Raw genomic sequence first — 12,703 nt, 5'->3', positions numbered from 1 at the left:
AATAAAAATAAGTGGAAGCTTTTAAAAATTCGACAAAATTTTCATCCACCCTTATGGTTTTTTTTATGAATCATCAAGAATGTTCAATTTCAATTGTGAAATTATCCGAGCGAGTTAAACGAAGCTTGTCAAATTTTAATCAAAAATTTTAATCCACCTTCTCATTTTCTTCGCGTCCCGCCCAGACGACAATTTTTCTGTCTCGTATATACTTTCATCATCGACCTTGCCCGCCATCCCCTTTCAATATTCCTTCGCAACGTTTACCACGGACCAGCTTAAAAAAGAATATTCAGGTTGGCACGTTTCGAGGCGCTTAATCCCGGCCAATATTTCCTCGCGACCGTGTCTATTCCATTATAAGCCTGGTTACGAGGTATCGCAGATTTTCATCGAGCCGTGGACGCGCGAACAAATTTCCCAGATCCGACGGTAAAGCTTCTGGTCGCGCGTTTAATCAGATACCCAGGTGCCATTACGCTTCGTTATCGTTCGCCGGCCGAGCGTAATACACGGTCAGAAGAAAAATCGTCGCTGACTTCGTTGACGATGTTAAACGTCCACCCGATAAACCGTAACGAAGCGATCGCGAGGGTTAATCAACCCCTTCCTCCGTTATTCCCTCTTCCACTCTCAATAATTCCCTCGTCGTTTCGCTGTCCTTTAGACGATTCATTAAAATCGTGCATCAAAATTTGGACCTCGTGATTGAGAAAAGCAAATAAATAAATTTCTGAATTCTTCTGGATCTTCGAAGTTGGTCTCCCGAGAGCTCCATTAAATTTAATTAATGTAATCGTCGGCAGAGTCGAAATTAATTAAATTAACGGTTGATTAAATTGATTCGAGGATTCGTGTTGTTAATTGTTCGTTAGTTTTCTCTGGGAAGCAATTTGGAAATGGAACCGTGTTTTTGATACCGATCGAAAGAATCTCCGATGATCGTTCGATACGAATTTTTATCTTGGTACCATTCGACGCGATTTTTGCGATTTCCTCGCGCGGCAATTTGCGGATTGTTTCGGGCGCGTTTCCAGCGCGCGCTGTTCGCGCCCTGTCGCAATTCAATTAACCCAATTGACTCGAGATAGCCGGTACGCGGTCCTAACGCGGGACGTTGCTCGAATGTCAATATTTGTCAATGGGCAAACGGCAATAGGCAGCCTGTGATTGCGTGCACGCCGTTACTCCTACGTGCGCTTCCGTAATTGCGCGTTCGCGTCTCCCTCCACCGGAAGTAACGTCCTCCAGTCGGTTCCAGCCGACTGTGAACGCCATTCCTGCGTATTTCGTTAGCTGGACGACGGTAGAGAGAAATTTGGAAACGAACTTTTCACTTTGGTCTTGAACTTGTATCAACCTTTGTATCGAATCGACAAGTTCTGGATTATAATTGAACACTCCTTGTTCGCCTAAACGCAGCTAATGGAATCGAAATTGCGATTCAGAGCTCGAGTAACTGGCTTATAGTTGAAACTGTACCGTTGGCGAATTTTAATTCCTTCGAAAGTTGTTGATTAATTAATACTTGAATAAACTAGCATCCTTGATGTCCCATTGTAGTAGGGATCGTTGGTTAACTAATTTCCGATGAAATATTCAATCGGAGGGATTTGATTCCTTTTTTAGAAATAGGTGAAACGAAAAAATGGTAATTTATGTTATTAAGGTCCTCTTAATTACAACACCCGTATTTCTATGATATCGTAGTTATAGGTGGATTATTAATCAAAGGCTTATTAACAGGTTTAATATCAGGGGTGAGCGGGAAACTGGGAGAGATTCGATTTGAAAATTAACTGTAGACGAGAAGGTACTTTGTTGCGGAAGGGTTTCATCCCTTAAGCTTGAACGCGTTTACAGTCCCGTTATTCGCGTGTGGTTTGCCATAATTTCAACTCACACGTATTAAAATCTACACGTACTGTAATTTAGGTTACGTGTAGGCCACGATTTGTTGCAATTTAGCTGCATAAGTTTCTCTGAACAAGAGGCGTCCACACGTCGACTAGGGCAGTAGAAATAACCGTGTTTAGGACAATTAACGCGTTAATTGCTGCTAGGAGTACGGACATTAAAACGCTAATTATTAATCCTATAATTATTTAATTCGTCAAATTTAAGCTTTGGTAATTTGCATTATTAGTAAGGCTATTCAAAGTCAATTTTATTTTTTGCTAATTATATAATTATACAAAATTTCGTGCATCAATTATCGGTCACCTCCGTAGTAATCAACGTCTTATTAATCATTAATTATTCGACCGTGTGAAATTCATAACTCCGATCATCAGTGTTTATTAATAAATTTCCAATAATTGCACGCTAGTTTTTGTCGCGTGGGAGACGAAAATTTGTTTCGTTTGAAACATACTAAACGGCGTGGCTATGGGAATTCTCTTCGAGTGCCTTTCGAGTACCCTTTCTCTTGCTCAGTGTCTGCTCGTGAAAACTAACCGGCCAATTAACGTTAATTAAGACTGTACCTGTTAAGAAGAGCTCAGCCAAAGTATCTCCTTTTCTTTTGAGTATAACACTCGAGAGTAACGGAGAGGAATAAAATGTTTGCGATCCACCGGCCACAAGAGAGAGAGTAATAACTGGTCAGCTTAATAACGTAAGATTGTAGTCGATTAATGGGAGACTGGTCGAGCTTTGCAACTTCATTGTGCAGCTCGTTCCACGTCCATTGTGCTCGTGGCTCCATTACGAGGGTCCGCAAAGATCAACCTCAATACGAGATTGGTGGAAAAGACCCAACGATCGGATTCCGAATGAAGTCTGGCAATTAGGAGGGCAAATCGTTTGTACAGATCTTGGAATTTCAAACCTTACCAATTTCTTCTTTAATATCCTTGCTTTCCTTCGATTTCCTTTATTTCGAGGTACATTCTTTTCCTTTCATCTTCTTCTTTGTCGAAAGATTGACTGAGGAAACGAAGCCCTGAATTGACAGCATCGAGAATTGTCTCTTGGTTATTTTTCGAAGCACAATATTTCCTTTGTTCAATGTAGAAACGATGAATTTTTCTAACCACTAATTAGTAATTTAATTTGATTGTAGAGTATCGTTTGTTACCTTTTCGATATTTAATGAAGAATTGAAACAGACGATTTAATCGTCGACCATAGAATCGTCCCTTTGATCGTTAATGAATCGTCGTATTTTCAAACCAGTACGTTTGTTTACAAATTTCGAGTGAACGAACAGGAGTGTAACCGTACTGATATTTCGTGCAGTTTATCAACGACAAATACAACGAGCACGAGGAGAGAACTGGGTAAGCGTGTAAGAGCGCGTGGGACGTGGAACGCGGGGGAGTTGCAACGCACCAGGGTTTACGTCCAACTGTGAACGGGGGCGGAAGACAGAGAGAAATAGAGAACGAAAGGGTATAGTTGAATTAGGGGATTGAAAGGAGCGAGACGAAGATGCGGAACGAAATGCTGGAGGGAACAGAAAACGATGACAATGATTGGTCGAGAGGGGTGGGTTTGAAAAATCGATGCAGAGGGAAAAATAAATAGCGAAAGGTGAACTGTGATCGTGATGAAATCTTTCGCGATGATTTAAATTGGTCGTTATAACTTTTAATTTATGAAGGGAAAAAACATCGCCTCGATCTTCTAGATTCAGGTCAGCCTTGAAGAAGTAAACTGCAGTGTTTACAAAACGTCGACGAGCCAGCCAACACGATGGAAATTGGAAAAGTCGTAACGACTGACGATGAAATTACGCGTACGCTATCGCGCCTGTCGAACATACATTTCCTGTAGCTAGAAAATTTAATACACATTCAGGTGGCAAGTGCTTATTGTTTCAAAGATCACCAAACCATATCCCACCCCTGTACATTTCACCTTCGAACTAACTCCAAAAAAACCTTACGAAATGTTATCAAAACAGCATTAAAAATATATTATTTCAAAGAGAAGCGGTATCCCGTATCCCACCCCCTCAACATCACACAGATACCGTTTAACCATCAAATATACATATATTTAAACAAGCTACAAAAAAATCGTTATGAAAGTTGTCAAAACAACACTGAAAATATATACCAAAATACTGAAGGTAAAATTTCAAAGAAATTTCGTATTATTCCAAAGAGAAACCCCATTGCTCGAACCCCATAAAACCATCCCACCTTCGGGCATATTCGAAGACAAAGTCCTAAGAATCATCTGTAAAAGAGAAAAAATGAATAACACAGGTGGAAAGAGCGAGTAGGAAGAAAGAAGCAAGGCTGAAAACGGCTCGAAGGAAGCCGGAAGGAGAGGGAGAGGATGCGAATTCCGGTGGCAGAGACGCGCATGCGGCTGCAGTGGCACGGTGCGCCCGGATCCTCAGTGCGCTCTCACTCGCCAAGCGTCCAGGACTGATCCTCTCGGTCCTCCCGAAAGTCCCGTAGGACTTCTCGCGATCGTAACTCGGTACGAACAGGTGCTACGCGCGAAACTATCCTAGAAAAAAAAAAGAAAATATAATTCTTCGTTGAAATCATTTTACGAAAAAGAAAAAGAAACGTGTCATTGGAGAATGTTGGTGAATGGATCTGGTGAGAGGATGTTCCGGACACAGTCACGCTGCTGGAGATCGAGTAAGAATCGAGATCGATGATGGTGATCGATCGAGAGAGAATGGTGCTTGAAATTTTCCCGCGCGAATACAGTGCAGCGAATTTTGCACAGGCTTAAATCGTGGGTGGTTTCGAAAGGGTTAATGTCGTGGGTATTGTCGTTTGTGAGCTGTAGATTGATTTGAAGTGATCTAAACGGTAAGATTGAGGTTTATATTATTTTTAAACAAATGGAAATAAGGGATTGAAAATTTGCTCTTTGAAAAATGATCTATAATGATGAAATTATTGGCACTTGAGGTTTCATGTTGATTGGTGATTGTATTCATAAAATTCAAAGTTCATATTGTTTATAAATTAATTAATTGAGAAGGATTGTAAAGAATGATTTATGAACGTTGTTTCAATTAGTGGGATTCAAGATTTATTATTTGCAATACTGAATTTGACTTTGGATTACATGTGTTCAAAATGATTTATTGAAAAAAGGATTTCAAGGGATTAATTTTATCCTGTCAGTAGTACGTTGCGAATTTTTGAATTTCTTCATTGAATAATCATTAGTCTTAACTTATATTGCAGTCTTACAGTTGAGAAAAATCAGGGTGGTATTTGATTTTACAAATCTAATCAGATTTAGTATGATTATTAATTTGAAATTTGTAATTTGTTATACAGTAGGTCTAGTTTCATAAAGTCTTTCAGTTTCTGATACTTTGATCATTAATTCTTGTTAATTTACTTATATAATTTCCCAAGTATCTTGTTCTTTATCACACAAACAAGTGTAACTTTCTAACTGGGAACGCAAGTTTTAGCCTAACTTTTAATTAGTCATCAAGCTCCCTTTCTCATCTGAAAATTAATGCGGGACAACGTAGAATCGTTTACTCATCTACCCTCCCTTATTAAAACAAAAAGGAAAAAAACATTTTTTACCTGTATCAACAACTTAAGCAAGATTAATTATTACAGGGAAAAGTATTTCTACGACGAACTAATAACGCAGCGCCGATATATCTTAATTAACGTTCCCTGTTTACCTGTCCTTCGGACGATTTTTGGAAGGAAAATTTTTCCTTAACTCGTTCGTCACGTACCTCGTGTCCGAAACGCTTCATTTCCGGTGCTGGTGCGGGGCATTTTCGTGTCAACGCTTCCATTATCATCCGTCAAGCCGAGCTTTTCGATCCAATTTTTGCAAGAATACCTGTTACAGGTCCAAATAAAACACTGTAATTAATTCAAGCACAGAAGCGCCATTCAAATTCCAATTGTCTCCGCGTTGCTTCGCTGTTCGACCGTTTAAAACTGTTCCTGTATTGCTTAAACAATTTTCAGTCGCTAACACAAAATTTAGAACGCTGAGATATTAAAAAAGAACCCTTCTCCTATTGTAGAAATTCATTCAGAGAAGCACTATATAATAATGAAAATTATACGAAAGGTAAAACAAAGGACTAGAAATGCATTCGGTAATTTCATTAACAATAGAATGTGTAATTTATATTTAATAAAATACCAGAATTTTGTAGCATATTTGCAACCCAATGCAAGGGAGGGTTAATTGAACAATTCAATCCTTTATTGTGATTCGTTACGAAATATTTTAATTACAATAGTTGATTGCTAATTGCAGCCCTCAAATGCAGGAGTTGAATTATAAACATTTTGTTCACCCAAATTTATCATTCGTTCAAATTCAACAATTTTTCGAATTGCTTGTATAATTAAAATACTTGCATGTCTTCCAGGATAAAAAAACAATTCATTTTGTCGCCCGAGTTAGGTGTTGTACGTACCTCATTACAGCTTCACGTTAATTGCATCGTGCTCGAAGACGATTCGCGATTGCCGCGTGATTCACGGCCGTTAACGTTGCTCGTTGTTGTTGTTATTATTATTATTATTTCCTCTGGCTTTATCAGCGATGTTACATCGCGCGTGTTGCTCCACCAGAGAACGATATCAGCAGTTAGTTCGAGGCTGCGAATCTATAATTAGGGTTCGTGGTACTCGATGATGTTTAACTCTACCCGCCATCTTTTTGTAAGGGAAACAGAAAAGAATAAAAATTTACACGTATAGGCGACACTCTGTTTAACCCCCCTCTTCCGTATGAAAAATAAATTTTTATTCGATGGTTTAACGGAAGTATTCTTACACTGTTGTGTCTTGAATAATTCAATCATCGAAAGCTACCCTTACGATTGATACCTACTCTGTTTCTCCTGTTTGCTTTTCCTTTCATCGACGTGTTGAGGTTGCGAAGAGTTTTAGGATAATAAACGGGTTTACGTTCACGTGGGCGAATGGTGTGTAATTAGGGGGATGTTATTCCTGGTGTCGAAGGAATGGGACAAGGGGGATGAAATCCCTTTGCGCGTGGGCGAAGAAAAACAGCGGGGAGGAATGTATAAAAAATAAGGGTACTTGAATCGACTTGTATATCGTTTATTTTTTCTTATCAATCTTTACATAAATATACGTTATTAACCCTTGAATACATAATTTCTTTTTTACTTTAAAGGCAAAAGCATTGTGGATGATTGAAACAAATCCCAATTGCAATTATTTAGAACCATTTAAGCTTTCCATCCAGTATAAGTAATTTTACATTTAGTATTCTTTTAATTAAAATATTAATAATCCTTATTACTGCATAATATTAATTACCTTCAATTTTCTTTTATAGCATCAGAATAAAGCATCGAATCTGAATTTTATTATTAATGATAATATGGGATATAATTAGTATTCTTGATTAAGTAGAAGAATCTGAGAGATAAAGAAATGATAAGACAGAAAGGGGATCGTCGTTGAAAGACTCTTACAATGAACATCGCTTTCACAACAATTTCCCATTATTCTACAACGGATAATTGAAAGATATTATTCATTTTTCTCATTTTGTTTTTCTCTCTTTCGCGATTAATTCACGTCCTGATAAGTTCGGTGTAGCCTTTTGATGCGAAACACTCAGGATATTAAAGCGATGAAGAGAAAAATATATTATTCCGTTATAACGAAAATCTTCCAATTCGCACAATATGTAATTAATTAATCATTAATTTTCTTTTCGTTTGAATCAACAAAAGCGAGATTGAATTATCAGTATAAGTATCTAATTAAGACTTTCTGAAGCACTTGATCGCTACTACAAAGTAACTAATTAACTCTTTCACTGCGGCGTTCATTAATTCCTGTTAATTCGATCGCTGAAACTTGACAAATATCAAAGAAAATCCTTTATAAACTGGCTACGAAATATTACAATAACAGGAAATATAAAATTCATTGAATTCATTTAATAAATTCATACTATTTACAATAACAATAAACGGTGAACACACTTTTCTGCTCAATTTTCAGTAGCAATTATTTTCGATCAAACTCGTTTAAATTTTGCTTTTATTTTGTAATAGCCCTGGCAATTTAAAAGCTGATCATTCGAATTGTTTACGTTTAATCGAACAGTCGGTGTATCGTTAACAAAATGTTAACGGCACGCTGTTATTCTTTGAAAAAGGGGAAGCAATTTTACAAATTTTTCCAGAATCTTTCACAGCAGATTTTAAGGATAATTTTCATAATAATTTCGAATGAAAACATTCGATATTTTGTTTTTTATACGTTCAGGCAATTATAGGATCACGGTTGAATACAAGAGCCACCGAAAATTCCGTACCAACTCCACGATTCATCGATTCGATAAACACTGGCTGTTTGTTCTGACACGTCATTAGTGGAACTCCTTCGTTTCGAGCGGACGGATCACAGATAATCGTTATCACGATCAAATCGTGGAAAATAACCTTCAACCCGATCTCACGAACAATAGAATATTAGTATTTTGAAAGATTCATCATCGTTTCAGAATTCTAGATTTTGAGACTGATAATATTCCATAATCAATGGCTATCTTTTACCAATTTAAAAATCATATTTTCTCAAAAAAATTACTGAAAATTTTGAATATTCTAATTCTCTTTCGTTATAAATATACACCTGCCTGAACAGTTTCCAATTTCAAGTAACCCCGAGCTCGAATAATGTGTCTGCAAGCAGAGAACAAATATTTCGAGTCAATTCGATCCCAAAAACAGAAACAACACGTTGTTCAAACAGAAGAACAATTTCGCGGGACGAGAATTTATCGTTAGTAATTGACACGTCCGAGGGGTGCGTGCACTTTCAATTCGAGCAAACATTTTCCAATCGGAGCTTCAGTAGCGAAATTTCGATATCTGATCTGTTGTTATAATACGCGTGACGTGGAAAAATAATTTCGTTCGTTACGTGATTTATAGCCATTTGATTCGTCCTAGATCTTACGTTTCCGTTTTTATTTACCAGCAATGGCTCGTCCCTCTGGATATTGCGCGGTAAACATTTTATCGAGTACGGAAAATTTTATGGAAACGAGGATTGATGGGCAGTAGATCGACGTTTACCAACTTGCAGAAACGTCCTCGTGTCGTTCAATCGTCTTCCAGATTGTTAGGTGTTAAAATTTTATCGAAGCGAGAATTTGAAGTCGAAAGAATTAACAATTTTCAGAACAGTCTAGTTTAATTGCGAGAAGAATTTCAGGCGTTAATTTTTAATAATCGTGCTTATTAAAGGAACGCTGAAAGTTTCGGTCTACCGATATTATAAAAATAATACTTGTCCAACTTAATCGTCAATTTCCAATCTGAAAAGTTTCGAGTGTCACTCGGATGAAAAGTTGTCTCGGGTCACGTCGAGTAATCGTTTACGATGCTTCAGCGAAAACGGAAAGAATAAAGTAGGAAAAGAGGGCAAAACGGAGGGGCGAGTGGTTCGCGTGAAAACTTAGAGACACCCCATTCCCCGTGTTTTAAAAAAGAGGAAGTCGGTAACTTAGTTTTCCGCGAGCGGATTAAAAGCTGCCTCGGAGGCCTGCTTTTTCACTTTCCATCCACGCACGCGATCTTGTAACTTGTTCGTACGAAATTTTCATTTCTTATTTCGTTATTTAATTGAAACTCGCGTGAAATATTCTCGATACAATGTTCCGTCAAATTTCATCGAATTCCTTGAACTTGCCAATTTAACAAGGTAACTGAAACTAAGGGCGAAGTTTATTCGCGTGGAAAAAGTTGTGTAATTTTTTAAGTGCATTCCCGGATGCTGAATTTTGTACGCAACGAATGTTTCGCGCTGAACTTGTTTCTTAGAGAGCCAACAAAGTTTCTTATTTCGAAGGATATTTGTAAAATGAGATTTATCCGATATCGAATTCTTTTGATACTGATAAATTACTATGAAGATTTGCGAGTATTCCGGAAAGAAATGAGATTCTATTTATCATAAATTCATATAGGATCTCACGAATGGAAAAGTCGAAAAGCTTTGCAAATCAGAGGAGGAAATCTGTAATTTTTGCAATTCGATCATTTGTTTCACGCGCAATGATACGATTCGGTGAGATCGTCGACGAAAGTGTCGGCGATGGCTCGTTTCCAGGAAAATCACTGCGCACGGTCGTTCACTTATTTACAGAACGATCGTAAAATACCCAGAGAACTGTTGCTCGACGTTACTGCGAGCCGGTCGAAGAGGTATTCGCGATAAATATTGCTATTTGTTAAACGTCTACTGTTATTCTCTATTGTCACGGGATTCCGGATCGGTTTTCGTAAAAACAATGCGTGGGTAAGAGGAAAATTGGTACAAAATAATACGAGCAAAGTGTTAAAAATAAAAAGGAAGATGAGGGGAAAGTGATTTGAACGAATGATTCAGCGAGACGTGTTAGAGGTAGAGAAATTTTGACGATCGTATGGCTAGATAATTAATGACATCGTTTATTGGGATTAATAATTACACCGCCTGTAATTATTGCGGGCGATAATTAATGTTCCACGTGGAGCATACTGATTACAAATTCGACGGCTATCGGCGTGAAATCGTCCGTGATAATCAATACTATTTGATCGCTTCCTATTGATCTGTAATTTATGATCTTTACCTTACAATAATTATTCGTAGTCCAATTCTCAAGCAACGAAAATAAAATTATAATTCTTAGCAAAAATACGCAATACTTGAAAAATAAAAATAAAAACAAATTTCAATTTTTAAAGAAATATTCAAGATTCATCATTCAAGTAGAGTAGAACTGTTTCTGGTCAGACATGATTGAGAACAGCATTGTTCCTCATTAAACGATAATCAGACTGCAGTGGTACATTTCTTAGCCAGTTAATTGTTGGACAATTAGTTCAGGTCCATTTCTCGTTAAACAGTGACCGGACAAATGGGATGGGATCGTTCTTGACCAGATTGTGGCCAGAGAAATGGAACGCGGTTGTTTCTGGTGAAACAATAATGAGACAAGTAGAATGAATCTGGTTAAATAAGTAAAATAAGGTCATCTCGGTTCGGTTAGTAGAACGGGTCCGTATGCGGTCAGACAATCCGATAGAATAAAATGATTTACGTTTTGTATAATGAAGTAGATCAATGTTTGCATTATCAAAAATAATTAATGTGTGTTTGATTTGTAAGTAGATTAAGGTCGTGTCTAATCAGACGGGTAGAATATAATTTAGACTGGAAAGCATTAATCATCGTGTGGGATAATTACAGATGGGGTAATTAGGGAAAACTGTTAGAAGAGATAATTTTGCTTTTAGATTCATTTTACATTTTTGCTTAAAATGTAGGTGAACTAATAAGATTATCTGCGACTAAATTTCATCGTAGGATGTCATAATACCACCCTTTCCATCTATAATCTTGCGAAAAATATTTTTTACTGGAAACGTTTCGTTAAATGATGAAATTCTTGCCAGTGTCAATCAAATCATAGTATCGACGGATTATTTTCACCGTGATCTATGGTAAATCGTGGTCGATCAAATCTAAATTGCGAGGTATCGATAACTAGGCATTGGTTTCGTTCAAATTTTCAACGAACAATCCCCTTTCAATTGCAACAAACTGGAGACGAGAGGATCAAACTGGTAAAACTGATCATACAATACCTATAACGTCCTTTGTACACGCTTTTCCACGCTCCTGCCAAAGTTTTTCACTTTTTCCAAACATCCTTGAAAGTTTCATCACACGAAGCAATTATAAAATTAATCCGAAATCCTTCTTCTAATATTTGGATACAATCAACGTTCAATTAAATGAATTTCTGCCGGATCGAACCGGTGAAATTGAATTTCCATGGTGGTGTTAATTGCCGGTCGTTTCTAAATACAGTGGTACAGCTGTTCTATATTTTCAAGACAGATGGAAAGTTTTTCGCGTCGAAAGTTGGAAGTCGAAAGGATCGTTGAACGGATTCGCGAGAGCAGTTTTTCCTCTCGAAGCTGCTTAATTTAACTTAAAGCGAACGAAGGAGAAGGAGCAATTTCTTAGCTACGAATCAAGCTGCAATTAAACGAGGATGCGGAAGGAAGCTTATCAATTTTCAAGGGTGACTCGAAATTACCCTGTGCTTCTGCTACACATTTTTCAGCTATGTCTTAACTCAATATTCGAAACTGGGACCTTTTTCTTCCAACGAACGAGATTACGCGATTCAAGAGACAAGAATCAATTTTATAGAATTTATTTTAGAAATAAAAATTTCTATAAAATCGAATTTTAGGAAATTATAAAAAGTGTTTTTGCTGATTAACAGACACTGGGAGATTCTATTTGCATCGTAATTCACGTCACTAGTGTAACTCGATGTTACAAAGCAAGTACTTTATATTCTAATGAGCGCGGTGCCAGCAGGTAATTATAATTTACTCGAAAATCAACTTCATTGTACTAAATAAATACGTAACTGCGTTATAATATCAAGGATACATCGACAGATGAGAATTTGTATATTTGAAAATAGGGATGAACTCGAAATTGGGAAGATGAAGGCTGAGATCAAGTAGTATAAGTCTTATGTGGTCAGACGTGGGAGATACGGGAAGAGTTGGAAAGTTGTGAAAGAAATAAGTTCTGGGAAGTATTCTACAGGATTTTAAGTATGAGATAGTAGAATCTGAGTCTTGGAACGTGAAGTTTGCAAAGATTAGCTGATAGAGAATATTGCAGTAAGTGGAGTAATCAGCGTATGGTCAGACACTTGTGATTTGTTATTA

At 37.3% G+C, this 12,703-nt stretch overlaps 1 protein-coding gene across 5 annotated transcripts in view; it reads left to right on the top strand.

Moving 5' to 3' along the window:
* Oamb (Octopamine receptor in mushroom bodies) overlaps positions 1-12,703 on the top strand; it is a 77,009-nt gene that overhangs the window by 50,643 nt on the left and 13,663 nt on the right. Inside the window, exon 1 of one of the 5 annotated variants that reach the window (XM_034323551.2) lies at positions 4,343-4,601. The exons of the other annotated variants lie outside the window; for them this stretch is intronic. The gene's annotated coding sequence lies outside the window, so the exon portion shown is untranslated. Of the gene's footprint in view, positions 1-4,342; positions 4,602-12,703 lie in introns of those variants that run through there. 5 annotated transcript variants of the gene reach the window in all.

This window comes from Osmia lignaria, chromosome 11 (assembly GCF_051020975.1).
Source record: "Osmia lignaria lignaria isolate PbOS001 chromosome 11, iyOsmLign1, whole genome shotgun sequence".
Classification (NCBI taxonomy): Eukaryota; Metazoa; Arthropoda; class Insecta; order Hymenoptera; family Megachilidae; genus Osmia; species Osmia lignaria.
Note: the sequence above shows the minus strand (reverse complement) of the source record. Positions and strands in the feature narration are given on the sequence as shown.